General features: G+C 39.3%; 1 pseudogene across 1 annotated transcript; it reads left to right on the forward strand.

Moving 5' to 3' along the window:
- Window positions 1–27,656, forward strand: LOC149841585 (putative protein phosphatase 2C 55; annotated as a pseudogene). Its single transcript, XR_016430722.1, has 5 exons — window positions 1–926; window positions 22,016–22,339; window positions 22,571–22,689; window positions 23,201–23,231; window positions 27,177–27,656. The product of XR_016430722.1 is annotated as a putative protein phosphatase 2C 55 (transcript).

Below are 27,656 nucleotides of genomic sequence, written 5' to 3' on the forward strand. Positions count from 1 at the left end.
TATTAGGTTTTGTTTCTTCGAGGTAGCAACTTTCTTCCTTTTTATCTCTCCTGCCGTTGTTGAGTTCACGTTTAAATTTAGTGCTGTTCGTCTCGAGGGCTTGGGGTGGGAGAGGTGTTTGGTGCTTGTGTGTGGAAGAGGAGAGATCGAGCTATGAGAGATTGCCCATTGTTGAAGGCTGGATATTCCCTCTGTTTGTGTACAAGGTCTGTTTCCTGGTTTCAGGGTTAATTTTGCTACAGGGAGAAGAATAAGATGCCATTTGCGGGTTGTCCGTTGAGGCTGAAGGTTGCTCTCCAATCGGCGGTTAGGATCCGGGGAACTCAGAATCCCGTTGGGTTATTTCGCCGGAGAGGGTGTTCGTGGTCTCTCAGCTCGGGGTTGTCTCGGTATCCCCTGTCTACGGGGGTTTCGATTCCCCTGCTGTGTGGTCCTTCTTGTCAGTGTTGCTCTTTTCACACTGACTACCTCTCCGCAGAGTCTGCTAGTCGTAGGTTAGCCGCTGCAAGCACAAATCAGAGGGAGTTCATGGCTTCGATCGGTTCTTCTTTGATGAGACTTGAATCGCCTCCGATGTCTATATACACATTGAGTTCGGGAAAACCTGGTAGACTATCAACATGCCCATGGGGTACAGGCCATTCACCTGTGATTTCTTATGGAGCCCTTAAGCTGTTTAATTATCGTGGGAAAGTTACCGGAAGTCTGAAAAACCAAGAACCGCCCGGAAGGAATCTATTGTGCCATTTTAGCTTGTTCGATATCTCTGGGTTTGAAAGTGCTTTGAATCCATTCTCAAGTCCAGAAGCGCGGAGTTTCAATTCTTCATGTTCTGCAGCACATTCAGCTGGGGCAGCACCTGATGTGTCCTTCGATGGAGTTGCGCGCGAGGATTGGATATATAGCTCTGCAGTTGCTCCGGACCAGTATGTTATTTTTCCCCTTTCGCCCCCTCATGAGAGATCCCTTTTCATTCTTATAAAATATTTTTGGTGCTTAGGATGATGGTTGGTGACCCTCTTAAGTTACCCGGCTTTTTGGATTGGGTGGGTCATGACTTTGGTGAATTCCCCAAATTGGCTGATTCTTTCTGGATTGTTTTTAACCTCTATGCATCACTGTGTAAGTTATCTGTTATTTGATCCTAAATGGAAGCAAACATAGGTAGACTTGCTTATCTTATAGCTCACATGAGGATCCCACAAGTTTGAGAATTAGCCAAGAAGATAAATTTTTAGTCATCATGCAACAGCGCCATCATAGTTCTTGCTGGAAGTGCATGGAAATTGCAAGAAATTATGTTAATCCATGGGATTGGCCATGCTATGGCCTATTTCTTCAATAGGCCAGTGTGGCGTGACGATCCTTCCTTACTCTAGCAAGCCTTTCCGGTCGCTCGCTTGCCGCTACGGATGCTTTGAGTTTAGAGGGTGCAAGAGAGCGAAAGAGAAGAGAGAGAAAACTTACAATCACTTGAAAGTAATCACGAGGGTAAACAAAGAAACTCAACGCATTTGCATTTATTCATTATTTTGTTCCCAGGCTCTTTACAATTTAGATCTACGGGCTAACCCTTCAGGATAATAATCAACTTGAACCAAAGTAGGTCACTAGGGAAGAGACTCCTCTCTTTAAATCATGCGCCGCCTTCGGCATCATCTGTTTTATGGTAGGCCCTGACTTCATCTGGATAACGACTCTTCATTCAGAATGTTGGCTCCCACATCGGTTTCGTTGTCTCCTCCCACTGCACAAAATACTTCTTCGCTTCGCTCAAGTAGTTAACCTTCTGGCGAATGATCTTTCTGAGATGCTTCTCGGCCTGTTGTGTTGCCGAGGCCCTTTGCAGGATAGGAGCGCATTGTGGCACGCTACGTTCTGGATCTTCTTCGTCCGCATAGAACGATTTTAGGTTGCACACGTGAACCACCAGGTGCATCTTAAAGTTTGGGGGTAGGTCCAGCTTGTACGCCAGATTTTCCACTTTCTTGGTGATGGTGAATGGTCCCTCGTACTTCCTGATCAGTCCGCGATGCCGCCCGCAGAAAATGCCTATGCGATCCGGGTAAAGCTTCACCAACACTTGGTCCCCAACACGAAACTTAGTAGGTCGACGATGTTTGTCCGCCCACTTTTTCATCTTTTTAGCCGTCTTGTGCAAAAACACCTTTGCCAGCTCGGTCTGCTCATGTCAGTCTCGAACAAACTGATAGACGAATGATGGCCTTCCCTTCTCTTGTGCGCTTAGAGTATGCGAAGTTAGCGGTTGCTGTCCCATAGCTATCTCGAACGGGATGTGGCCTGAAACTTACTCTTCTGAAGATTGTAACAGAATTGGGCTATGTCCATGAGCTTCGCCCAGTCTTTCTGTTTGGCACTAATGTTATTATGCAAAATTTTACTTTTGCAATTCAACTGACCTTTTAAAAAAGTTTTTAGAAAACTCGCATTCGTTTTGAAAAATGTGAGAAAACTCGAGAGAGTGGACTCGCCTGTCGTTACGAGGTTCAACCGTTTCTGGCGCCTTAACCAAGGTTAATTGAGCAAATGATTGAACGATATGCCTTATTTTATTCAAATGTCTAAGAAATTATTCTAAGTCTTAGAATGCATAAGTAATCAAACACACATATGATATGATTTTGAAAAAGATTAAATGAAAACATGATGCATGCCTGAAATTATCGGAAATACTTTGAAAGGAGAATATTTTAAGATATTCTGAAATTGAATTTCTAAAAGGATCAAATGATTGGGCGTGTGGCCTTGTGGGCTTTTGCATGATGCAACCTAAGTCTAAATGATGTATGAATGCAATTTATAAAAATTCCTTTTTGAAAGATTTGAGAAAAATCATTGATAAATCCTCTTGTTTTAGGAAATTCTTTTGATGAAAGGGGTTTTTGTGCCTTATAGAATTCAAGTGAAATAAATTCGCCGCATATTCATAACTATGGTCACGAGTATGTTTTAAATATATTTTGTTAAACCCTAAGAGGGGGGTTTTGGAAAAACACTTTAAAAGATTAAAAAGTATGCAATGACTTTGAAAAATAACCGAAGTGTTTTAGGCTTTTTGTAACTTAAAAGAGGTTAATAAACTTGAATTTCATTCGTATTCTGACTATGGTCACAAATATGAATTCCACTAAGTTTATTAACCTCTTAAAATAAGGTGCATGTGCCATTCGTGTTTCACCATTGTGGAATTTAAAACGTGCATATGCATGTCAATCAATAGCAATTAATATTAAGAAAATAAACTTTATGCTTATGCAATCCTAAGCTATGCATAAAAGTAAATTTTCACTATTTTTTGGTCTTTCATTAAAATTTACATTGAAAAATTGAATAATAAAATAAAGAAAGAAAAGGGAAAATATAATCTTGAATTTTTCTGTAAAATCAGCAAACATGTTAGTAGAAATATGTAGACTTTTCGGGATTTATCCAACAATATCTAGAAATTGAATAATATATTTTCTCGAAATAAGCCTTTCCCATGCATTCATAAAATAAAATCCCTAAATGAACTAAATGAAAATGTATGATTTAATAGACTATAAAATTAAACTTATTATAAAATAAAATTTCGAAATTAAAGACAAAAGGACCAAAATACCCTTGGAAATTTAGACTAATTGCAAAAATAGTATTAAAAACTAGGGTTTTCGAAACAAGTTTTGAAATATGTCTAATACAAAGGCTAAACAAGTTCAAATCGATACCAAATCTGGCGGAGAGCACCCTGACATAATCAAGAAAACAATTAGATTTTAAAACTATAAAAACTATTTATGAAAACGATAATATAAACAAGAAAAGGTCGAATATGCTTTTGTTTCTGCAGAACGAGATTTTGCAGAAAATCGGTTCTTGGAAAATAAAAAAATAAAATATTAAATGACCTTCTAAAATTCTGAAAATTGACATGAACACTCTTAACAACCCTAAAGACAACATGCAATCGAAAAATAAATTTAATAAATACTAAAAAAAAAATTTAAATTAACAAGTGAAAACAGGTTGCAGAACAGGATATTCTGTATCTGTCACGGTTTCGGGCCAAAATAAAATAGCAAATGGACATGAAAAATTACAAAACTTTTCAGAAATAAACTAGACACGACAACGAAGAAATCCCTTTTTACAGATCCGAAAAATCATCTCCGGTTAGGGAGATATGACTCCGACAAGATGACCCTGATTATGAACAACGGCCTAACGGTACAAAATACAAGTTCTGGTTTTTGGCTAAAATAAAATAGCAGACAAACATGAAAAATTACCAAACTTACCAGAAATAAACTAGACACGCAGACGAAGAAGTCACTTTTCACGGATGTGAAAAACCATCTTCGGTTAAGGAGATATGACTCCGACAAGTTGACCCAGGCTGCGGATAGCGGCCAGACGGTGCAAAAAATAGGTTTTGGTTTTTATTTTTGAAAACAGGTCAAAAGATATAAAAAAATAATGAAACTTGGCCAAATTTACGTAAACATATAGATGTATATCTCATAAAATAACGATGCTAACATGAAGGACAAAATCAAGATTTAGAGCATATGCTATTAAACAAGATAAAATCTAATCTAAACATGTATAAAAGAAAAAGAAAAGATGAAATATTCTTGATTCTATATGGATGCAAAGAATAATGCAAACCTAGATCTATGATGCACATAAATAATAAAAAAAGAAAATTAGTGCATGGGATTGATTTTGCTGTAGCCGATTAGAAGGAGGGACTCGATCTATGAGAAACTGAGTTCCAACCTTCTCATGGTTGTGAAAGGAAAACACAATAGTGATAATAATAATAGTAGAAGAAAATAAAATAAAAAGAGAGGGAGAGGAGTTATCCGTAGCTCCTCCTTCGCTGCAACTGAAAAATAAAAGAAAAAGAACGAAGAAGAAAGAAGAAGGAGGGGTGACACTTACGAGAGAAAAAAAAAGGAAAATCGAAAAGAGGGAGAGAGATCTTGCTTGCCCCTTGGACGTCCCCCTTTGAGTTATGTTTATGAGAAAAATTGGAAGAGGATAGGTGTGAGAATGGCCCACTCGATCTTGCTGGAACGTGAGAATGAGGCGTGAGAGAGAGAGAGCTGCGGCAACAAAGGGGGACTTCTCACTTGAAGTCGTGCCTACTTTATGTTTATATATACATATACAAAACAGTAACTGGGTTGGACCAAATATTTGGATCCATACCCAGACATAAAGTTACAAGTTACATTGGAGAACCCGACCCACACTGGAAAACCCGATCCAGTTTATGATACAGTCTTAATACCCTCCCTCAAGTTGTGCATGGTCCTGTACTATGGACAACTTGCCTTTGAGATACCAAAACCGCGCACTCGTAAGTCCTTTGGTAAGTAGATCAACAACTTGATCTTCTGTTGGTACATAGACTGGAATAACTTCTTTGTCCTCTACCTTCTGTCGGACAAAATGTTGATCGATCTCTATGTGTTTCGTTCGACCATGGTGGATAGGATTGAAAGCAATTTGAATGACACTTTGATTATCGCAAAACATGTTCGCAACCTTCACTTTTTCTCCTATCTCTGTTAATAAATGTCTTAACCATGTAACTTCGGCAGTGGCAGAGGCCATGGATCAGTACTCAGCTTCTGTACTTGAACGCGCAACAACACGTTGCTTCCGACTACTCCATGCTATTAAGTTTTCATCAACATACACACAATACCCAGAGACTGACTTTCTATCGTCTTGGTCTCCTGCCCAATCTGCATCTGCATACACTTCTAGTGGTCTATGTTCTCCTTTTGCCTTTGATTGACGATAAACAAGCCCATCTCCAAGAGTACCCTTCAAGTACCGAAAAATTCTTTTAGCTGCATTCATGTGTTCTGTACGTGGATCGTGCATGAACTGAGAGACTTAATTCACTGCATATACAATATCTGGCCTCGTAAAAGTAAGATATTGAAGCATCCCAACTAAGCGACGATAATATTTCGGGTCCTCATAGATCTCCCCATCTTGAGCACTGAGTTTATGGTTTAACTGCATTCATGCGTTGGATCGCTCGTCGCTCATTTTTTGGTACTTTCGGTGGAAAATCTCCAGTTTCAATATAATTATTAATGTCCTGATACCAAGGCTTCTTCTTTTGTTTTGCCTGGTTTATTTACATGGTTGGGATGAAGGTAGGCTGAACAAGTCTGCCTACTTCAAAAGAACGACATGATTCCCTATCTTTGAAAGACATAATGGAGCCCAAACTAGCCAAGCTATCAGCTACTTGGTTATAATCCTTCTTGATATGATAAAGCTGAAATTTCTCAAAGCTATTGATGAGAGCTAAGACAATCTTTTGGTAAGAAATTAGTTTTTGATCTTTCACCTGCCATTCAGCCTTGACCTGGTTAATGACAAGCAACGAATCACTAAAGACATGTACTCTTTTAACATTAAAATTTTGTAAAACTCTTAGGCCTTGTATTAGAGCTTCATATTCGGCCATATTGTGAGTACACTGAAAATCGAGTTGGGATCATTTTCTTCTCAGGTGTGATTAATAGTATCCCGATCCCTATGCCAGCCATATTCTTAGAGCCGTCGAAAAACATATTCCAAATTGGAGATTGCTGGACACTATGAATGCGTTCATCAGGGAAATCATCCTCTGCTTTTACATCCTCTGCCAGGGAAAAATCTACCAGTTGATCGGCAATAACTTGACTTTTGATTGACTTTTGAGAAACATACTCCAAGTCATATTGCATTAAAAGAACCTGTCATTTAGCAATCCGACCGCTGAGAAACGATTGTTCAAGAATATATTTGAGAGGATTGAGCTTAGATAAGACTTTAACTTCGGATGCCAACAAGTAATGTCTTAGTTTCTGACACATCCATACCAGAGCCAGGCATGTTTTCTCCATCTGAGAATATCTCTTTTCATAATCGATGAAGGTTTTGCTCACATAGTAAATGACATGCTCTATTCGACTGCCTTCTTCATATTGTGCCAAGAAACCATCAGAAGCAGTTTGATTGACAGGGATATATAACAATAGTGACTTTCTCAATTCTGGTGGCTTCAGAACATGTAGATTAAGAAGGTATTGCTTGATGCGATCAAATGACTGCTGACATTCTGGCCTCATTTGAATTTTACTCCTTTTCTTAATAAATGATTGAAAGGTTCACACCTCATTGCCAAGTTGGAGATAAATCGACTAATGGACTGAATGCGTCCTTGGAGCCTATGAAGTTCTTTAAGATTGGTCGGAGATGTCATATCGATAATGGCTTTTGATTTGACAGGATCCACCTCTATTCTCTTTTTTCTGACCATAAAACCGAGCAGCTTGCCTGACTCTACTCTGAAGACACATTTTTGATGATTGAGTCTCAACTTGGAGAGAATGAGCTTCTCGAAGACCTGACCAAGGGTGCTGATATGATCTTTTTTTTTGGACTTAATCAGGACATCATCAACATAAACATCCATGATCTTACGCATCTAGTCATAAAAAATGATTGCCATTGCCCTTTGATAAGTTGCACCTGCATTCTTAAGTCCGAACAACATCACTATGTAACAAAAGGTTCCCTAGGGCATAGTAAAAGAAGTTTTCGACTGATCTCGAACAACCAACTTGATCTGATTATAACCGGAATATCTATTCATAAAAGAAAACATAACATGACCTGCCGTGTTATCGATCAAAAGATCAATGTTGAGGAGTGGATAATCATATTTTAGAGTAGCCTTATTAAGGTCCCTGAAGTCAATGCAGATTCGAACTTTGCCATTCTTCGTGGGAACTGCAACAATGTTTGCCAGCCAATTAAGATAATCAATAGTTCGGATGAATCCTGCATTTAGCAAATCCTCAAGTTCTTCTTTAACTTGTGGTTCAATTCGAGAATCCAACTTCCTTAGCTTTTGTTTGGCCAACTTGAAATTTGACTTCAAAATAAGACGATGCTCAACCAATTTGGGGTCCAATCCTGACATATCTTTATAGGTCCAAGCAAAAACCTCTTGATGTTCTTTGAGAAAATGGATGAGCCTGTCTTTCTCATCTGTATTTAGGCTAGTGCCGATCTTGAGGATTTTCAGACTGTCTTCTGAACCAATATTGATATCTTCTATTGGATCCTTGACCAAAAAAGACAATTCGTCTTGCCCTTGAATCTGGGTGAACTCTGGCAACTCTTGAATAGTTGGGTCAAACTCTGCAGGCTCTCTTGACTGTTCTGTTGTTTTGCTAACCTCTACTTTTGCCTTTACCCGGTGGATCCTTACCGGCTTTGAAACAATGGGAGAGAAAGTACTGCGAGAAAGATTAGGATTGACAATGAGCTTTCTTATCGATTTGAGAGGCATTCTAGAAGAAAAGAGAGACTTTAGGAGAAATTACAAATCGCAAAAGCCATGATAATAAATCACTTGGGAAAATAAAGATAAAGGAAATGGATACCAAAATATGAAGAAAATCAATACTTTATTGATAAATAAGAATAAATGTTAACAAATGACTCTGGACTGATATTGTCCGATGAAGTGACAAACTATGAAGAACACAAAAAGGAACTGAGGCTACTTTTTCCTTACAAAGCGACAAAAACGAAAGAAGAAAGCAGGAAAAACATTGGCATTGCAACTCTTAATTCATCCCCTTGACAAAAACAGTTCTTTTGTTAGATCTCCTGCTCGTGAATCCCAATCCTGCATTCACCGAATGATGAACATGGCTGATAGGTACCAATTTACCATCTTCGTTCTTTCCCAAACCTTTAAAAGGCTGAAAGCCATGCTTTAGCAAAAGATCAAACCCTTGGATTTTGAAAATTTGGGAAAAAAAGGGTGATCTTTGAAGGTGTTACAATCAATGCGACCTCCGAGCTTGAAAAAGTGTAGCCCTTGCCATTGAATTACTGTTGTAGTGTTCTGCATTGGCTCCTTTAATTTCAACATTTCAAGACTTTCACTTAAGTCGATTTCATCACTTTTCCTAATGCTAGGGATGCTAGTTGTGAAGGCCGAGCGAGGGATCATTGGCTGTAGCAGTATTTTCTCAAGATCTTTGCCCAAAATAGTAGTAATCATTCCTCCTTTTGACCACTTGATGCACTGATGAAGAGTGAATGATACAACATTGGCATTATGGATTCATGTTCGTCCCAGCAAGAGATTATACGTTGGCGGCACGTTGACGACATGGAAGAGGACAATATGGACAGAGTAATTAATAAAAATTTACAAGATCTTTCCTTTTGTCGTCTGCTCATGATTGTCGAAGCCATAGATAGTAATTGGATCTAGCACATATTCTTCTTCTTTTACTCCCAGAGCCTTGAGAGTCATTTCAGGACAAATATTGAGGTTGTTGCCTCCATCAACAAGCATATGAGGGTCTGTCAATCCTCTAGTCCTCACCACGATATACATAGCGTTATGAAAAGTGTGAAGCTTTGGCAGATCATCATAAAAAAAAGTTATGGGTGCATTAGTCATTGCCTGATTCACAATTTGCGCCATATCCTCCGAAGTTGTGCCTGGTTTTACTTTGATTTTTCTCAGCAAATTGTCCAGGACTTCCTGATGTTTCAGAGAAGTATAAGCCAATTCGAAGATAGATACATTGGACAATGCAGCGATTGGCTTTTGAAGGAGGTTGACACATTCCTCTGCTGCTTTAAAATTTTCTGCCTCCTCTGTAGGGGTCTGCTTCTTTTGTCAGACTCCTTTGATAAATTTCTTTGGCAACGCCGGAGTCTTCTTGGCGATTGGGGTTGGTGCTTTAGTAGGCTCGGTTGATAAGTTCATTCTGCCCAAGGCCGAGATAATGTTAATCTTTTTAGGAGCAGACTGGGCTTGATGGAGGACCATAACCTGATGTTGAATGTTGATATCATCCTTGGAACACGGCCGAATGTGATCGTGTGGCTGAAATGGTTGCTGTATAGTGATAGCCACCGAATGATCAGGGAAAGGATTGAAGAAGACACTTGGTTGATTCTTCTCATCTTCTACAAGAAGATTTTTATCAATGCAGTACTGGACAATGTTCTTGAAGACAAAACAATTTTCTATATCGTGCTCCATTGTTCGGTGAAACTTGCAAAATCGATCATTCTTCCTCCCCAAGATAATAGGAGGATCGACGATCCTCAGAAGTTTGATCATTTTCTTAGTCAACATGTATTCAAGAACTTTCTCAAGAGGCTGATCTAAAGGAGTAAATTTATGATCATAACCCCAACCATCGTGCTTTGACTTTTCCTGAGTTTTTGTTTTCTACTGGGAGCTGAACTGGAAAGACTTGTCGTTTTGCTTGAAGGCATTGCCCCTTTTGCCTTCGTTGTTGTTTTTATCGGGCTTAGATTCTCCCGAGCTGCTGCCGTTATAATTCTTACCACCCTTATTGTTATTGTCATTGTTGTTGCCTCCGGTGATGTTTATTGAGAAGGTGACATGTGCCTTCTTTTTGATGCCTTGACTGCTCTTTGAAAGCGTGATGCCCTCATATACACTGTTTTTCATCCTCATTTTGAGCATGAACTTCTAATTTTTTATATGCACCAATGTCATCTAGGTCAGATTCTAGGCTCTTAGGTTCATAAATAAAAGTTGACATTGTAGAATAACAACTTAGACAATTAAACAAACAAGACAAAACACAAGTTCAATCAATTTGAAGACAGGTCCCATCACGGTCGCCAAACTTGTTATCATGCAAAATTTTATTTTTGCAATTCAACTGACCTTTTGAAAAAGTTTTTAGAAAACTTGCCTCCGTTTTGAAAAATGTGGAAAAACTTGAGAGAGAGGACTCGCCTGTCGGTATGAGATTCAACCATTCCTGGTGCCTTAACTAGATGTAATTGAGCAAAAAATGGAACAATATGCCTTATTTTATTCAAATGTCTAAGAAATTATTCTAAGTCCTAGAATGCAGAAGGAATAAAACAGACATATGATATGATTTTGAAAAAAGTAAATGAAAACATGATGCATGCCTGAAATTCTTGGAAATACTTTGAAAGGAGAATATTTTAAGATATTTTGAAATTGAATTTCTAAAAAGATCAAATGATTGGGCGTATTGCCTTGTGGGCTCATGCATGATGCAACCTAATTCTAAATAATGCATGAATGCAATTTATAAAAATCATTGATAAATCTCTTTGTTTTAGAAATTTCTTTTAATAAAAGGGGTTTTTGTGCCTTATAGAATTCAAATGAAATAAATTCGCCGCATATTCATGACTATGGCCACGAGTATGTTTTAAATATATTTCGTTAAATCCTAAGATAAGGGTTTTGAAAAAACACTTTAAAAGATTAAAAAGTATGCATGACTTTGAAAAATAACCAAAGTGTTTTAGGCTTTTTGGTAACTTAAAAGAGATTAATAAACTTGAATTTCATTCGTATTCTGACTATGACCACAAATACGAATTTCACTAAGTTTATTAACTTCTTAAAAGAAGGTGCACGTGCCATTCGTGTTTCACCATTGTGGAATTTAAAACGTGCATATACATGACAATCAATAGCAATTAATATTAAAAAAATAAACTATATGCTTATGCAATCCTAAGCTATGCATAAAAGTAAATTTTCACTATTTTTGGTCTTTAATTACAATTTACATTGAGAAATTGAATAATAAAATAAAGAAAGAATAGGAAAAATACAATCTTGAACTTTTCTGCAAAATCAACAAACATGTTAGTAGAAATATGCAGGCTTTTCGAGATTTATCCAACAATATCTAGAAATTGAAGGATAGATTTTCTCGAAATAAGCCTTTCCCATACATTCATAAAATAAAATTCCTAAATGAGCTAAATGAAAATGTATGATTTAATAGACTATAAAATTAAACTTATTATAAAATAAAATTTTAGAATTGAAGACAAAAGGACCAAAATACTTCTGGGAATTCAGACTAATTGCAAAAACAATATTAAAAACCAGGGTTTTCGAAACAAGTTTTGAAATATGTCTAATACAAAAGCTAAACGAGTTTAAATCGACACCAAATCAGGTGGAGGGCATCCTGACATAATCAGGAAAATAATTAGATTTTAAAACTATAAAAATTATTTATGAAAACGATAATATAAACAAGAAAAGGTCGAATATGCTCTTGTTTCTGCATAACGGGATTTTGTAGAAAACTGGTTCTTGGAAAGCAACAAAAAAAAATATTAAATGACCTAACTTTCTAGAAATAAACTAGACACAACAACGAAGAAATCTTTTTTTACGGATCAAAAAATCATCTTTGGTTAGGGAGATATGACTCCGACAAGATGACCCTGATTATGAACAATAGCCTGATGGTACAAAAAACAAGTTATGGTTTTTGGCTAAAATAAAATAGCACACAGACATGAAAAATTTCCAAACTCACCAGAAATAAATTAGACACGCAGACGAAGAAGTCACTTTTTACGAATATGAAAAATCATCTCCGGTTAGGGAGATATTAGTTCGGCAAGTTGACCCAGGCTGCGGATAGCGGCCAGACGGTGCAAAAAACAGGTTTCGGTTTTTATTTTTGAAAACGGGTGAAAAGATACCGAAAAATAATGAAACTTGGCCAAATTCACGTAAACATATAGATGCATATCTCATAAAATAACGATGCTAGCGTGAAGGCCAAAATCAAGATTTAGAACATAGGCTATTAAATAAGATAAAATATAATCTAAACATGCATAAAAGAAAAAGAAAAGATGAAATATTCTTGATGCACATAAATAAAAAAAAGAAAACTAATGTATGGGATTTATTTTGCTGTAGCCGATTAGGAGGGACTCGGTCTATGAGAAACCGAGTTCCAACCTTCTCATGGCTGTGAAAGAAAAACGCAACATTGATAATAATAACAGTAGAAGAAAAATAAAAATAAAAAGAGAGGGAGAGAAGTTACATGTAGCTCCTCCTTCGCTGTAACTGAAAAAGAAAATAAAAAGAACGAAGAGAGAAGACAGAAGAGGCAACACTTAGGGGAGAAAAAAAAGGAAAATCGAGAAGAGGGAGAGAGACCTTGCTTGCCCCTTGGACGTCCCCCCCCTTGAGTTCTATTTATAAGAAAAATTGAAAGAGGATAGGAACTGTAGGGGGTTCCACATTTGCTAAACTAATTAGCAATTAATTAGCAAAATAGAGGAGATTAGAGAAATCGACCTCCTTGGAAGAGTCCATATTTGTTTCTCTTTTTTTTTTTTGACTTTTCCTTTTTTCAATCTAATTAAAACACTTAAAAAAGAAGGGATTAGGACTCTCTAGATGTGGCGCCATTTGAGTGGGGTCCACATTTGATTTTAAAACAATTAAAAGGTTAAAAACAGAAGGATAAAATTAAAAAGATAAAAAGCAAAACAAAGTCCTAAATCAACTAGTTATCTGAAATAACAAAAATGAGAAAACAAACTGAAAAGAATGATCTAGAGGTGACGCCACCTAGGTGGGTCTTTGCTGATTTGGATTGGATCTAAGATCCACTTTGAAATTCGAGCCTAACAAAAAATCCAAATCAAAATCCAATCTAGATCCAGATCTTGCACATATTGTTTTTCTGAAAAAGGCATTTCAAAATATCAAATGTAAAACACTGGGTTTTAGATTGAAATGTAAAGATCAATTTTGAACCCAGGTTTGAAATTCGAAGAAAGTTTTGAATTCGGGTCTGTATCTGAAGTTTCAAATGACAAATGGATCTGGATCTTAGACAATGAGTCTGACCCATGTTTAAAAATGGTGGACGGATCCTGGATTAAAGATAAAACATTTAAAATGGATCCTGGATAGTAAAAGCGTAAGCTAGATCCTAGATCAATGATGAGCTTGCAAAAGTGAATCACGAATCAAAATAATATGATGGAAATGGATCCTAGATATTAAATAAGATTTGAAGAATGGATCCTAAATAGTAAATAATTGATGAGCGGACGCTGGATATCTAATGTAGAGATTCAGGTCTGAAAACAAGATGGATCTTGGATAACAAAGTGTATTGGATAAAAAGATTAAGGTCCAAAATAGAAAATGGATACCAGACGTTAGATCCAACATTAGATCAGATCAAATATCAAATGTCCAAATTGAAACATGAATTGGATCTCGGATATAGATATAATCTCAGAAAAAGAATTGATCTGAGTTCAGACTGGAATTACCGTGGCTTAAAAATTGACTGAACTGCCCCTCTGAATCGAAATAAGCACAAGTATAGACGATTTTGCCCTCCTGGGCAGGGGCATGAAGTAGAGTGAAGAGTGCACTTGGAAAATAAGGTTTGAATTAGTTTGAATAGGGTTCTAAGGTTTCTGAACTCAGGTGAACTAAAAAGACATTATCTCAACTAGACTCCCAGACCAGATGATTGAAAACAGACACAATTTTAAGTGAAATGGTGAGAAATTCACTATAGAGTGAAGTAAGCAACAAGAATGTACTAGGTGTAGTGAACAAAACACTGGGTTTGAACTAAAACCGCGGTCAACTAAACTAAGATGAACTAAATCTAGAGCTCAAACACACTAAACCTTAGCTGGTTTAACTAGGGTTAGTTCAATTCTAGCTGAAATAAGTTGAATTCACTAAAAATGAACTCCAACAATGTGGAAAAACAAGTTTGAACTAAGGTTAGACAAGTTGAACTCCTGATGAGCTTAAGTTAAATACAGGGGAATAGGTTCAACTGAAATTGACTAACTCTGGGATAATTGAATTGAATTCGAGCTAGAAATGAGCTCATTTTACATGAAATGAACCAAATTTAGCTGAAATGAACTGGGTCTACTCATCGTGAGCTCAGGGAAGCTAAAAATGATTGATATTCTAGCTCTTCTAAGCTTAAAATGAGTTTGGTTGGGCCTAGCTGACAAGGATCTAGAGACTGCAAGAGAGCGAAAGAGAAGAGAGGGAGAGAAATTACAATCACTTGAAAGTAATCACAATGAGGGTGAACAAAGAAAGCTCAATGTATTTGCATTCATTCACTATTTTGCCTATAGGCTCATTACAGTTCAGTTCTACGGGCTAACCCTTTAGGATAATGATCAACCTGAACCAAAGTGCAAGGGTGGCCCAGAGAAAGTTACAAGTGACTCAATACTTACATCAAGACTCAACCAAAGCAAAACAGACTCTAGACACAACTGTATAAAGTAGGTCACAAGGGAATAGGCTTCCTCTTTCAAATCATGTGCCACCCTCGACACCATTTGTTTCATGGTAGACCCTGACTTCATCTGGATAGCGGCTCTTCATCCGGAATGTTGACTCCCATGTCGGTTCTGTTGTCTCCTCCCACTGCACAACACCTTGTGGCAAAGAATCTTGCTGAGACACATCTCAGCCCGTTGTGTTGTCGAGGCCCTCTGCAGGATAAGAGCGTGTTATGGCACACTACGTTTTGGATCTCTCTCGTTCGTATAGAACGGTTTTAGGTTGCACACGTGAAACACCAGGTGCACCTTAAAGTTTGAGGCTAGGTGCAACTTGTACGCCAGATTCCCCACTTTCTTGGCGACGGTGAATTGTCCTTCGTACTTCCTGATCAGTCTGCGGTGCCGCCCGTAGAAGATGCATGTGCGATCCGAGTAAAACGTCACCAACAACTGGTCCCCAACACAGGCCGACGATGTTTGTCTGCCCCCTTCTTCCTCCTCTTAGCCATCTTGTGCAGAAACACCTTTGCCAACTCGGTCTCCTCATGCCAGTCTTGAACAAACTGATAGGCGAAAAATGGCCTTCCTTCTCCTGTGCGGGTAGAGTATGTGGAGTTAACGATTGCTGCCTCGTGGCTATCTTGAACGGGCTGTGGCCTGAAGACTCACTCTTCTAAATATTGTAGCAGAATTGGGTCATGTCCAAGAGCTTCACTCAGTCTTTCTGCTTGGCACTAACAAAGTGTCTGAGGTACTGCTCAAACAGTCCGTTGTTGTGCTCTGTCTGTTCATCCGTCTCTCGGTGAAAACTTATTAAAAATAGCAGATCAGAGCCAAGTAGTCAAAACACTTCACGCCAGAATTTGCCCATGAAGCAAGCATCGTGATCACTCATAATGCTTCTTGGTACACCCAGTGCTTCACAACATGCTTGACGAACAACTCTAGAGTCTTCTATGCAGGGCACTCCTTGAAAGCTGTGATGAAGGTAGCATACTTAGAGAAATGATCCACAACCACTAGGATGGAGCTGAAGCCATCTACCTTTGGCAGACTAACAATGAAGTCCATGAAAATGCTTTTTCAAGGACGTTTTGGAATAGGTAGAGGTTCAAGGAGGCCGACAGTCTTCTAGTTGGTTCTCTTGTCTTGCTGGCAAGAGAGGCATGTTCACACATACCCCTCCACATTGTTTTTCATCTGTGGCCAATAGTAGCCACGCTCAAGGAGTGCTAAGGTACGCTTCTGACCTGGATGATCGACTCATAATGTATCATAGCACTCCTTAAGCAATTCGCTTCGGAGGCTTCCCCACCGCATCACGAAGACACGTCCTTTTGTCACGAGAAGGTCATCCCGTAGGCAAAGTCGTCGAGTCCTTCCTGCTTGCACCAAAGAGACAAGGTGTTGCACCATTGTGTCCTGCTGTATTCCTTCACGGATGCGGTCCAACAACGCAACCTCCAAGTAAACTTTGGAAGGCTCCGCCAGTTCAGCCTTGCGACTCAGGGCGTCAACAACAACATTGGTTTTCCACACCTTATACTTTAAAGCGAAGTTGAACTCAGCTAGGAACATTTGCCATCGAGCTTGCCTGGGCGTAAGCTTCTTCTACATCTGAAAATAGCTCATGGCGACATTGTTCGTCTTGACGACGAACTGGGCACCCAGAAGATAGTGCCGCCACGTCCTGAGGCAGTGCATGGTGGCCGTCATCTCACGCTTCTGCACAGTGTAGCGCCTCTCCGTATGCTTTAACTTCCGACTCTCGTAAGCAATAAGATGTCCCTCCTGCATGATAACTCCGCCAATGGTGAAGTTTGAAGCATCTGTGTGGACTTCAAAGGGTCTTGAGTGGTCTTGACACAGAGGTCATTCTCCTTCGGCACCTGAAACACTGTTCACAAGTTTCCGACATGTTCCTCCATGCTGCTTCTGTAAATCACGATGTCATCAAGATAGACTACCACAAACTTATTTAAGTAGGGGTAGAAGATCTTGTTTATCAATGTCGTAAATGTGGCCAAAGCATTAGTCAACCCAAATGACATCATAAGGAATTCGTAGGCACTATTGCGAGTGACACAAGTTGTCTTGGGCTCATCACCGTTATCGATCCTCGCTTGCCAGTAACCCGATCGCAAATCTAGCTTCAAAAAGACACAAGCACTACCTAGCTGGTCGAACAAGTCTGCTATCAGTGGCAACAAATACTTGTTTTTCATCGTAACCTTGTTCAATGCACGATAATCCACACATAGCCTTTTGGAACCATCATGTTTCACCTGAAAGAGCACAAGGATGCCAAAGGGTGCTTTCGAAGGGCAAATCATGCCTGCTTCTAACATCTCGTCCAGCTGCCTGCGTAGCTCCTTCAATTCAGCCGGTCCCATGCGATAAGAGACCATGGCGGGAGGCTTTGCTCTCGGGGTCAATTCTATCTTGTGGTCAACCTCATGTCTCGGCGGCAGACGCTTCAGCAGTTTTGAGGGCATTACTTTTCGAAACTCTACCAACAGTGGGGCAAGGGTCGGTGGCACTGTTGCTTCTACCTTTCCTTCTTTTGTGTGCATAACAACTAGGAATGTCTGCTCTCCCCTCTTGACACCTTTCTTCAGTTGCATACAGTGTTGTGAAAAGTGTTGAGGCGTAGCAAGGCGCTCCACCAAAAACTGAGGCGAGGCGTAAGCCTCAATTTTTTTTTGAAAACTTTAAAAAAATTATAAAAAAATATCTAAAAATACAAATAAATAAAGAAATGCTTTATTGATGAAATAACAACCAATAAGAAATAAAAAATCGTAAATAAGTACTAAAAAATATGAGATTAACATATAAAAGTAACTAAAAACTGATTATATAACTGGAAAATATATGAGATTAACAAAAAAAAAGTTCAAATATACTAAGAAACTTATTACATAACTGAAATAACTGAAAAATATATGAGATTAACCTACAAAAGTTAAATTATATGAGATTATTCTAAAAAATATGAGATTAACATATAAAAGTAACTAAAAAAATGATTACATAACTGGAAAATATAAGAGATTAACCAATAAAAGAAAAAATATACTAGGAAACCATTTACATAACTGAAAAATATATGAGATTAACCAACAAAAGTTAAAATATATGAGATTATTCTAAAAAGTATGAGATTAACATATAAAAGTAATTAAAAAACTAATTATATAACTGAAAAATATGAGATTAACCAACAAAAGTTAAAATATACTAAGAAACTGATTACATAACTGGAAAATATATGAGATTAACCTACAAAAGTTAAAATATATGAGATAATTCTAAAAAGTATGAGATTAACATATAAAAGTAACTAAAAATTGATTAAATAACTAGAAAATATGAGATTTGATGAGTTGTGGAGCCTGATTCAGAGTTTTTGCTCTTACAGGAGGGGGGGGGGGGTCCGGGGGCTCCCCCTCGGCGTGGGTCCAAAAGAAATTTTTCTTGGGCTTAAGTTTGAGACCCGATTTCTTATGGATTAGACCCGACTTGTTTAGGTTTAGGGTTGTCGCCCTTGCCTTGTATAAATTCTTTCTTTTATTTCTGTCTTGTAACCGTTGAAAAAGAGCAATAAAGTTTTTCCTCTGGGCGACCATGATTTTTTACTCTCTCTTGGATTTGAGGGGAGTTTTTTCCACATAAATTTGTGTCCTTGCTGTGTTTGGTTTGATCGTTCTTGTTTATTGTTTCCTTCAGTTGTTTCTTGCTCGCGGTTTTTGTAACAAGATTAACCAAAAAAAGTTAAAATATACTAAGAAACTGATTACATAATTGAAATAACTGAAAAATATATGAGATTAACCTACACAAGTTAAAACATATGCGATTATTCTAAAAAATATGAGATTAACATATAAAAGTAACTAAAAAATTGATTGCATAACTGAAAAATACATGAGATTAACCAACAAAAGTTAAAATATATTAAGAAACTAATTACATGACTGAAATAACTGAAAAATATACGAGATTAACCAACAAAAGTTAAAATATAGTAATATACTAAGAAACTAATTACATAACTGAAATAACTGGAAAATATATGAGATTAACCTACAAAAATATTTTTGATTATGTCTCAGAAGTCTTGTTGTAAAAAACAAAACATTTTTTTTGCGCCTCAGGCTTAGGGTCGTGCCTCAATGCGAGACACACCTTTTGCGCCTCAAGGCGCGTTTTTGATAACACTGGTTGCATATCAGATAGCATTGAAGATTTGCCTTCAACATTAAGGCATTGTACTGTGTATGAAGAGTTTTGCCCCATGATCGTCAACGAGTTAAACTTCGGCAGCATCATCACATTCTGGCTGCGAAGAATATCCATACCCAAAATCATTCGAAAATCGTCAAGGGTCACCACTAACAAGTTGACTTTGTCGGCCCAACTCCCAATTTGGATAGCCACATCCCTTGCTTCACAAAGGATGAACTTGGTCTCATAGTTCACCATCTTGATGGTCCTCTGCTTTGGCCTGGGCTTCAAGCGCAACCGCTCTGCCTCTTCCAGCGAGATAAAATTATGCGTGGTCCCGGAGTCTACCATTGCCGTAGTAGACTTCTCATTCGCATTGACTTTTAGATACATGAGTTCTTTGCTAACCAGTATGTTTTGGACTGTGCAACTTTTTACTGCGTTAACCGATCACACAACTCTCATCCTTGGTTACATGACCCAAGTATCACTACTCTCTGCCCGTACTGCATTAGCCTATTCGTCGTCCTTCACGAGACACTTAGGACATTGCCTTGCGATATGCCTATTGCCACAAAACAATCAAGTCACAACCCGACCTTTGTTGTCGTTATTATTGTACTTGTAGTCCTGTTTCTTGTCGAAATGGTGTTGGGTCAACACCTCACCCTTGTTGTCGCACCAATCCTCTTTCTTGCCTCCATGGTCCGGCTTCTTCGCAGCCTTGGTCGATGGAGTGAAGAGCTTGCACCGAGTATCCACTAGGCGCTCGACCGTCACATACACATCTTCCAAAGTCTCGGGATTGCTCCTTTCCACTTCGGATTGTGCTCATGACTGTAGTCTCACAATAAACCAGTTGAGTTTGTCTTCATCTGGCATATTGGGTACCTCTAGCATGAGCTTCTGGAACGTACTGACATAGTTTTGCAACGATCCAATGTGCTTAAGTTTTGCCACCATCCGATAAGCTTGTCTCTATGCATTCCTTGGCATAAAGCAGTTGCGTAGCTCATTTTTGAAGGCCTTAAAAATATCAATTATGCAATGTCCTTTTTCTATGTCGCTACGTTTCCTTCTCCATCAGGCTATGACATCTCCATCAAGTAGAGTTGCTGCTGCCTTCACCCTGAGGTCCTCAGCCAATACGTTTTGAATGTCCCAGTAGTCTTTCACCTGGAACAAAAAGTTCTCTATGACCTTGCTATCCCTTGAACCATTGAACTTCGTTTGCCTCTGCACATGTATCTTTGATGGCCTATCGCCATTTTCGTCGTTTAGGGTCATTGTTCGCTGCAAAGTGCGGTTCTTCAACTGAAGCTTTCCTACTTCAGTCTGCAAGGCGGTCACTGTCGTAGTCAGCAAAGTAACTTGTCTTATCAGCAAGTTCACCTGCTCTCGCAGGCTATTCAGCTCGTCGTCCAGTCCTCCGAATGACTCAAATACGCTTGAAATCATTTCCTCATGCGAAGTTACATCAGCCACCAGTCTATTGATAGCCTCGGCCATTTGCTCTTGGCCCCGAGGTTAACCCATCTCCTCAGTCTCGGCGACTGCCTTACCTTTGGTGCTACACAAGTTGTATTAGGGCACCACGATGTCTTGCTCACAAATCGTGGCCTGTCGGCGTGTCTCTCGACATCGACTCCAGAGGCTCTGGTACCACTTGTCACGAGCCTATTTCTTCAATAAACCAGTGCAGCGCGACGATCCTTTCATTTCGATCACTCGCTTGCCGCTACGGAAACATTGAGTATAGAGAGTGCAAGAGAAAAATTGTTGCCTGTTGATGTGCATGTTTTTTTCTTAGTGAAATTAGTTCCGGTAGAAATGAGAGTTTGAAAGACTAATTACTTTCCTGTGGTCATTGGCTATGTTGAATTGGTCAAGGTTGGATGTGCATATAACACTTTTCTGGAAAGACATGCTTAATTTACCTTTAGACCATGAAGATTAATGCTTGTTATCTGTGTTGTTCTGTATATATGTAAGGACTAAGACACACATCTAAGATTTATTTATGGACTTATATCATGTATCACGAGCTGAGACCAACCAAACCAGGCAAGGAGTGGACAAGCTCGGCTTGTTTGTATGTCAGAGCTAAAAAACAGGCTTGAAGTTTGTTTTTCAGAGCCTTCTTTATAGGGTCTAACAAGCTTCTCACAAGCAGATACTCTTCATTTCCCTAGCATTATCTGGACGTGTATTTATCAACTTTTATATTGCATATATCATGAGCTGCGCAAGCTGAGGGGAACAGGGGGTTAGCTGAGCTGGCTCATTTGCATATCTTTACTTGGAAACAGGCTAGAGCTTGCAAGGACCATCTTCCTGATGTCTACCAAGCTTTTCACAAATGAACTTTCGTTGCTCACTAGCTGCTTGGCTCGTTTACCATCTCCACTGGGATACTAATATTTTATCCATTTCAATGCTATAGGAATGTCCCTGTAGTTTCAACTGTAGTGGGGCAAGTCGAGTGATTGTTAAGTGAAAGGGTCCTTTTCTATTATTATCCATGTTTGAGGCTGAAAGTGGGTGTGCCTGCAATTCTTACTTTCAGATGATTTTTCATTTGAACATTTTCCTTATCTACATTTTATTTCAGGAAGATTTTAGGTGATAGAACTCTAAAGCTTCTGTCAGGATCATCTTACCTTCCACACCCAGACAAGGAAGAAACAGGCGGAGAGGATGCCCATTTCATATGCATTGATGAGCAAGCTATTGGTGTTGCAGATGGTGTTGATGGTTGGGCTGAGTTAGGGATCGATGCTGGCCAGTATGCTAGGGAATTGATGTCCCATTCTGTGACAGCAATCCAGTTGAACCCAAGGGTTTGATTGATCCGGCAAGGGTGCTAGAGAAAGCTTACTTAAGCACCAAAGCTAGAGGGTCCTCCACAGCTTGCATAATAGCTCTCACAGATCAGGTTTGTTTTCATATTTAAGTGACCACTGCCTATTTAACATGAAGATGATAGCCCGAGCCTTGTTCTTATTAGCTTTGCACTGGTCGATGAAGCCTACTTGTCTCCCTCTTAATGCCACCTGTTTATCAGCCACTCTTTGTCCATGATACCCCATTGGGTTTTGTTTCCTGTAGGCTGCACAGCAGTTTCTTTCGCTTGATCTGAAATTCTGAACCAAAATCTTGCTTGCAGGGTATACATGCTGTGAATCTTGGTGATAGTGGATTTATAGTTGTCAGAGATGGGTGCACCATCTTCCGTTCATCTGTTCAGCAACATGATTTCAATTTCACATATCAGCTGGAGAGTGGAAAGGTGAATGAGATTCACACCTGTGTTTGGTTGAATTCGCATACAATAACAGTTACCACGCTAGTATCGGGATGGCCCCGTACAAAGCATTGTATAGGAGACCTTGCCGATCACCGTCTTATTGAGATGATATCAGTGACAGATCTAGAGAATCATCGATTGTTCTTCAGCACTACACTCAGCAGGTGCAGAAGATCCTAGAACGCTTGAAGGCAGCGCAAGATAGACAGAAAAGTTATGCCGATAAGAGACGACTCGAGTTATCATTTGAAGTTGGTGACATGGTTTCTGTCAGAGTTTCACCGACCAAGAGTGTGTTCCGTTTTGGTAAGAAAGAGAAGTTGAGCCCTAGATACGTTGGACCGTTCGAGATTTTGGCAAAGATCGGTGAAGTGACATATTGTGTCGAGCTACTTCAACAGTATGCCCACATTCACAATGTTTTTCATATGTCGATGCTAAGGAAGTACATTCCTGACCCATCACACATCATTCGTTACGAAGATGTGAAAGTGTTGGGGACCTCCCAAGTTCTGCTCAGGTATGTCAATTGCTGTCATGTTTACTTTTTTATCGACCTAGTTTTGCTACTTGCTCAGTTTGTAAAACCTCTCATTAGCAAGATATTTCAACAACCTGGCAGGATGAAATTTTTAGTATCTCAACCGTTAGTTAATCTTAGTAGTGAAGTTAACGTCGAGCAGAGGAGTCAGGTCAAAAGTGGGTCATTGTTCGACATATTAAAGGAAAAGAATTTGTGGAGTTCATTTCATCCAGGGGTTCTTGATGGTCCCAGGATTGCTGGACCATCAACAGTGACATCCATGATAGGTGTTTTTTCTGTTCAGTTAACTTTAAGAATAACAACCTGAATCTTGTCACTTTTGGACTTGAGGAGGAGGGTGTACACATTGAGGATTCCTTGAGTCACAAAAGGCTAGAAGACAAGGAAGGAGAATGAATGCTGGTGACCTCCAGAAGGAAGAGGAGATGGCTGAAACACAGTTCGAGGAGACCTCTAGGATTGTGGTCGAAGGGAGACCAGAAGTGTGCCAGATGCAATTCTGCAACTTTCGATGGAGGAAACAATGCGGAGTTTATAAAGAAAGCTCCTATAGTGCAAACCTGAATGTCAAGCAATCAAGTTTGGCTTGTTTGGATCTTTTTTTTTTTTTGGTTTTTTTTTTGAGGACTCAGTGGAGGTATTTAAAAACTCTGAGTTAACTCATTGACTTGGTTAACTCTGCCCTCTACCTGGTCAAAAAATTGAATGACCAGGTTTTCCACAAGACTCGGCAGAGTCAGCAGAGTTTTTATATGACTTGGTTGGGCCAACTTATGACTCAGCTGAGTCATATGCATATTTATGTATTTATTTATATATTATATGAGTTTACAATGTATATATTTTACATAATATATATGTATTTATACTTATGTAACTGTATATCATATATATTTGTATATGTAATTAGCTATATGTCTATTTGATTAATACATTTAAAAGTTTACATGACTCAGCCAAGTCACCAAGTTGACTCGCCGAGTCACGAGTCAGTATCTGCAGAATCGAGTCCCAAGTCACTGGGTTTTAAAACATTGCTGAGTGGAGGGGTGCGAGAAATGGTTATTTCTATCTTTTTCTTTAATCGCTTGTTGAGATTTGGCGATCTTAATACCATTAGCAAGAATGACCTTCAGGTTGGTGTTAAGGAGGTAGCAAGGGGGAAACTTGAGGATTCTATGCCATTATTATTGGCTATGCAAAAACCTAGGGAGCCATGCCAATCATGTTTGGGCGATGCTTGCAGAGGGAGTGGCCTTTTGTCTGCTTAGGGCAGTGCATTATTAGCCAGCTTGTGAGGTATGCCAGTGGAAGCAAATAGTTCCAGCTGGCAAGAACAAAAAGGGTTTCAAATAGTTCGACCTTGTTTTCGTAACTATAAGTCAGGTTGGACACAAATCACAGGTGGGGATTATCTCATTTCAGATCCATGCTTGTAATGGCAAGTTGGAAACCCCTTTTGCCCGACTTGTCTTGATCAATTGATCAGGGGAAGACTGTACACCTTTGCTGCCTTTCTCTCTAACAGGTCTCATATTTTCTATACCTAAAAGAGTGAATAAAGATGTCTTGGTTTGTGAGAGAGCAAGAGATCTCCATGTTTCAGAGGATCAACCTATTTGGCATGAATTTAAAGGAGTCTTTGATGATGTCGACCTTGATTTGGATTTAGGCTTCTTGATTCTTATAATTGGACTAGGATTTATCCCTTCAGTGCTATAGAAGAGGGGCTTACTTGGGCTTACTCTTGTCTTGGGTGTTAGGAGGCTGCTTCTCCTTAAAGTGAAGCAAACCCCTCTTCTTCCTACCGTCTCTCTTCTTTCTCTCCCCTCTCCCTTGTTAAGACTAAGCACAAGCTAGAGTCCTAACACTAAGGCATTTGATTTGGTTAATTACAGTTTGCTTTTCTTTTGCTCAGAAAAAATGGAATTTGAGGAGTGATGAACATTTTGTATGTGTGTTCTACTATGGGTTTCTTTTGTCATCTCCAGCAATGGTAAAAGAGGTGATTGTTTCAAACTGGTGTGGCATCTTGAGCAAGGGATTCCACTATCCCATTTTTGCCCTTCGATATAATGGGCAAAGGATTTGGCAGACTACTATTGAAGGCAGTCTAGTTGAGTGTGATTAGTGGGATAAACCTTGTGGGTTAAAGGAGCCTGACACATCTCATTTTTGCTGCTGATCGCTTAATCATAGGTAAAGTTGAGATGGTGAGCTGTTGAAGACTTCGCTGTTGTTAAGGTGTTCCCAGATTCCTTGGGAACATTCATGAACACTGTAAAATGTAAGATGCTGTTATACAACTCTGATGAAAGTTTGAAGTACATGGCTCTTTCTCTCTTGGACTCTGCCCTTGGAGACTTACCCCTCAGCTACCTTGGTATGATGCGCATAAAGGGGATTTCTTGAGAGGCACACTGGGCAGTGGTGGGGGATCACGGAGCTAAGACGCTGCAAGCTTTAAATGTTTACTATCTATCAGTAGCTGGCAGGTTAGTTCTGTTTAAGCATGTCTTATCCTCTGTTCCATCCTATTTGATGGTGGTGTTTTATTTGCCAGACAAGACTGAAAAGAGACTGAATATAATGTTCAGAGAATTCCTTTGGAAGGGATAGAGGAAGAATGGGGGTGTTCCCTTCATTTCTTGGCAAACTACTCAGCCCAGACATGGAGGGCTGGGTGTGAAGGACCTGTGAAAAATGATCATCGTGCTTATTCTGAACTGGTGGTTACGTCTTTGTGTTCAGAAACGCCTGGTCGGTGAGCCTTATGAGGAACAAGTATGGGGTTTTTAAATGCTGTGGACATGGATCGAAGACTTGTTGGAAGAGGGCTGGATTTGGTATTTGTGAGTTTTCCAAGATATGATCAAGGTTAAATAGGCAAGGTCATTTTGCTAGATTTTATCCAGATCCCTGGCTGCTGGATATACCTTTGCTTTTTTCTTTATTCCTGGGGTTTTTAGCAAATCAGGGAGAAAACGGGGCTGTGAGAGGGACTGTTGGTATGACTTAGGGTTGGAGCTGTATGGAGTGTAATGAGCTTAGAGATTCACTGTCTGAAGATATTGCAATCCCAGCACGGTACGAGTGAATCTGATGTGATTATTTTGGGACACTTTTAAAATTTAAATCAGGACAATACTGGGTAGCCTCCTGCTATATGGCATTATTGGCTGCGACCCAATCGCTTTTTCCTAACGACAATTTATGGGTGCACAATGATGTCCCCAACTGCTGGTATCTTCGTTTAGATTATTTTGCAGGACAGAGCCCTTACTAAGCTGAACCTCAAGCCTAGGGGGTTCATATTGGTCAGCCGTTGTGTTTTATGCAAACAAACAGTACGAGAGGACTGGACTTTTTTAGTCATGCTACTTTTTGCAGACAATAGGCGCTTGATTAGGCTTTACTCATCCAATAGATAGGATATGCGGGCTCTGCCTGGATTGGCTGTCCCAGGCTAGTGTTGCTGTAATGGTTTGTTTAGGCCTGTTTCTGTGGATGTTTTTTCTTTTCTTGTTTCTGTGACATCTCTAATCACTTTTTCTTTTTTCTTTATCCTCCAAAAGGAAAATTGATTGAATATTTACAGCTTCTTCTACCAACTTTTCCTGACACATTTTGTGTTAGGAAAATCGCAAGCAAGAAACAACTGAAGGAAACAATAAACACAGCGAAGACAGATTTACGTGGAAGAACCTCTCTTCAAATCCAAGAGTAAAAAACCACAACCGCTCAGGAAAACTTTATTGCTCTTTTTCAAAGAGAGAAAGAAAAGAAAGAATTTATACAAGGCAAGGGCGACAACCCTTACTGCAAGGGGGAGCTCCCCGACCCCCCTTACTGCAAGGGCAAAAACTTTGAATCAGGCTCTACAAATCATCATTTTGGACATGGGTTTAAAACTTTGAATAGTTTTTCACCCTTCCAGTTGCCCCAAGGGATGTGGTGGTTTTCGGCACAGATGGGCTGTTTGATAACTTGTACAACAATGAGGTGGCGGCAGTTGTTGTTCATGCCATTAGAGCTGGGTTAGGGCCTCAAGTGACTGCACAGAAGATATCCGTGCTTACAAGGCAACAAGCACAGGACCAGAACCGGCAAACCCCATTTTCCATTGCAGCTCAGGAAGCTTGATACAGGAGGGAAGCTGGATGACATCACCGTTGTTGTTTCTTACATAACAAGCTCCAGTACGTTATAGGGTGCTTTCCTTCCATGTACAGTTCTCTTGAGGCCGGAGGGTGGGTCAAAATTTCACGGGTTCTTGGTGGCAGGCAGCTAAATCGATCTATATATATTAATTCATGCTTTCAGTTCAGTTGGCTTAGAGACATTGGAAATCCTCTTTGGACTTGTAAAAAAGCTTCCTAGGCAGTCTGGAGAACATGATCT

The sequence above is a fragment of the Nuphar pumila genome, chromosome 3 (genome assembly GCF_984573655.1).
Source record: "Nuphar pumila chromosome 3, dmNupPumi1.hap1.1, whole genome shotgun sequence".
Taxonomy (NCBI): domain Eukaryota; kingdom Viridiplantae; phylum Streptophyta; class Magnoliopsida; order Nymphaeales; family Nymphaeaceae; genus Nuphar; species Nuphar pumila.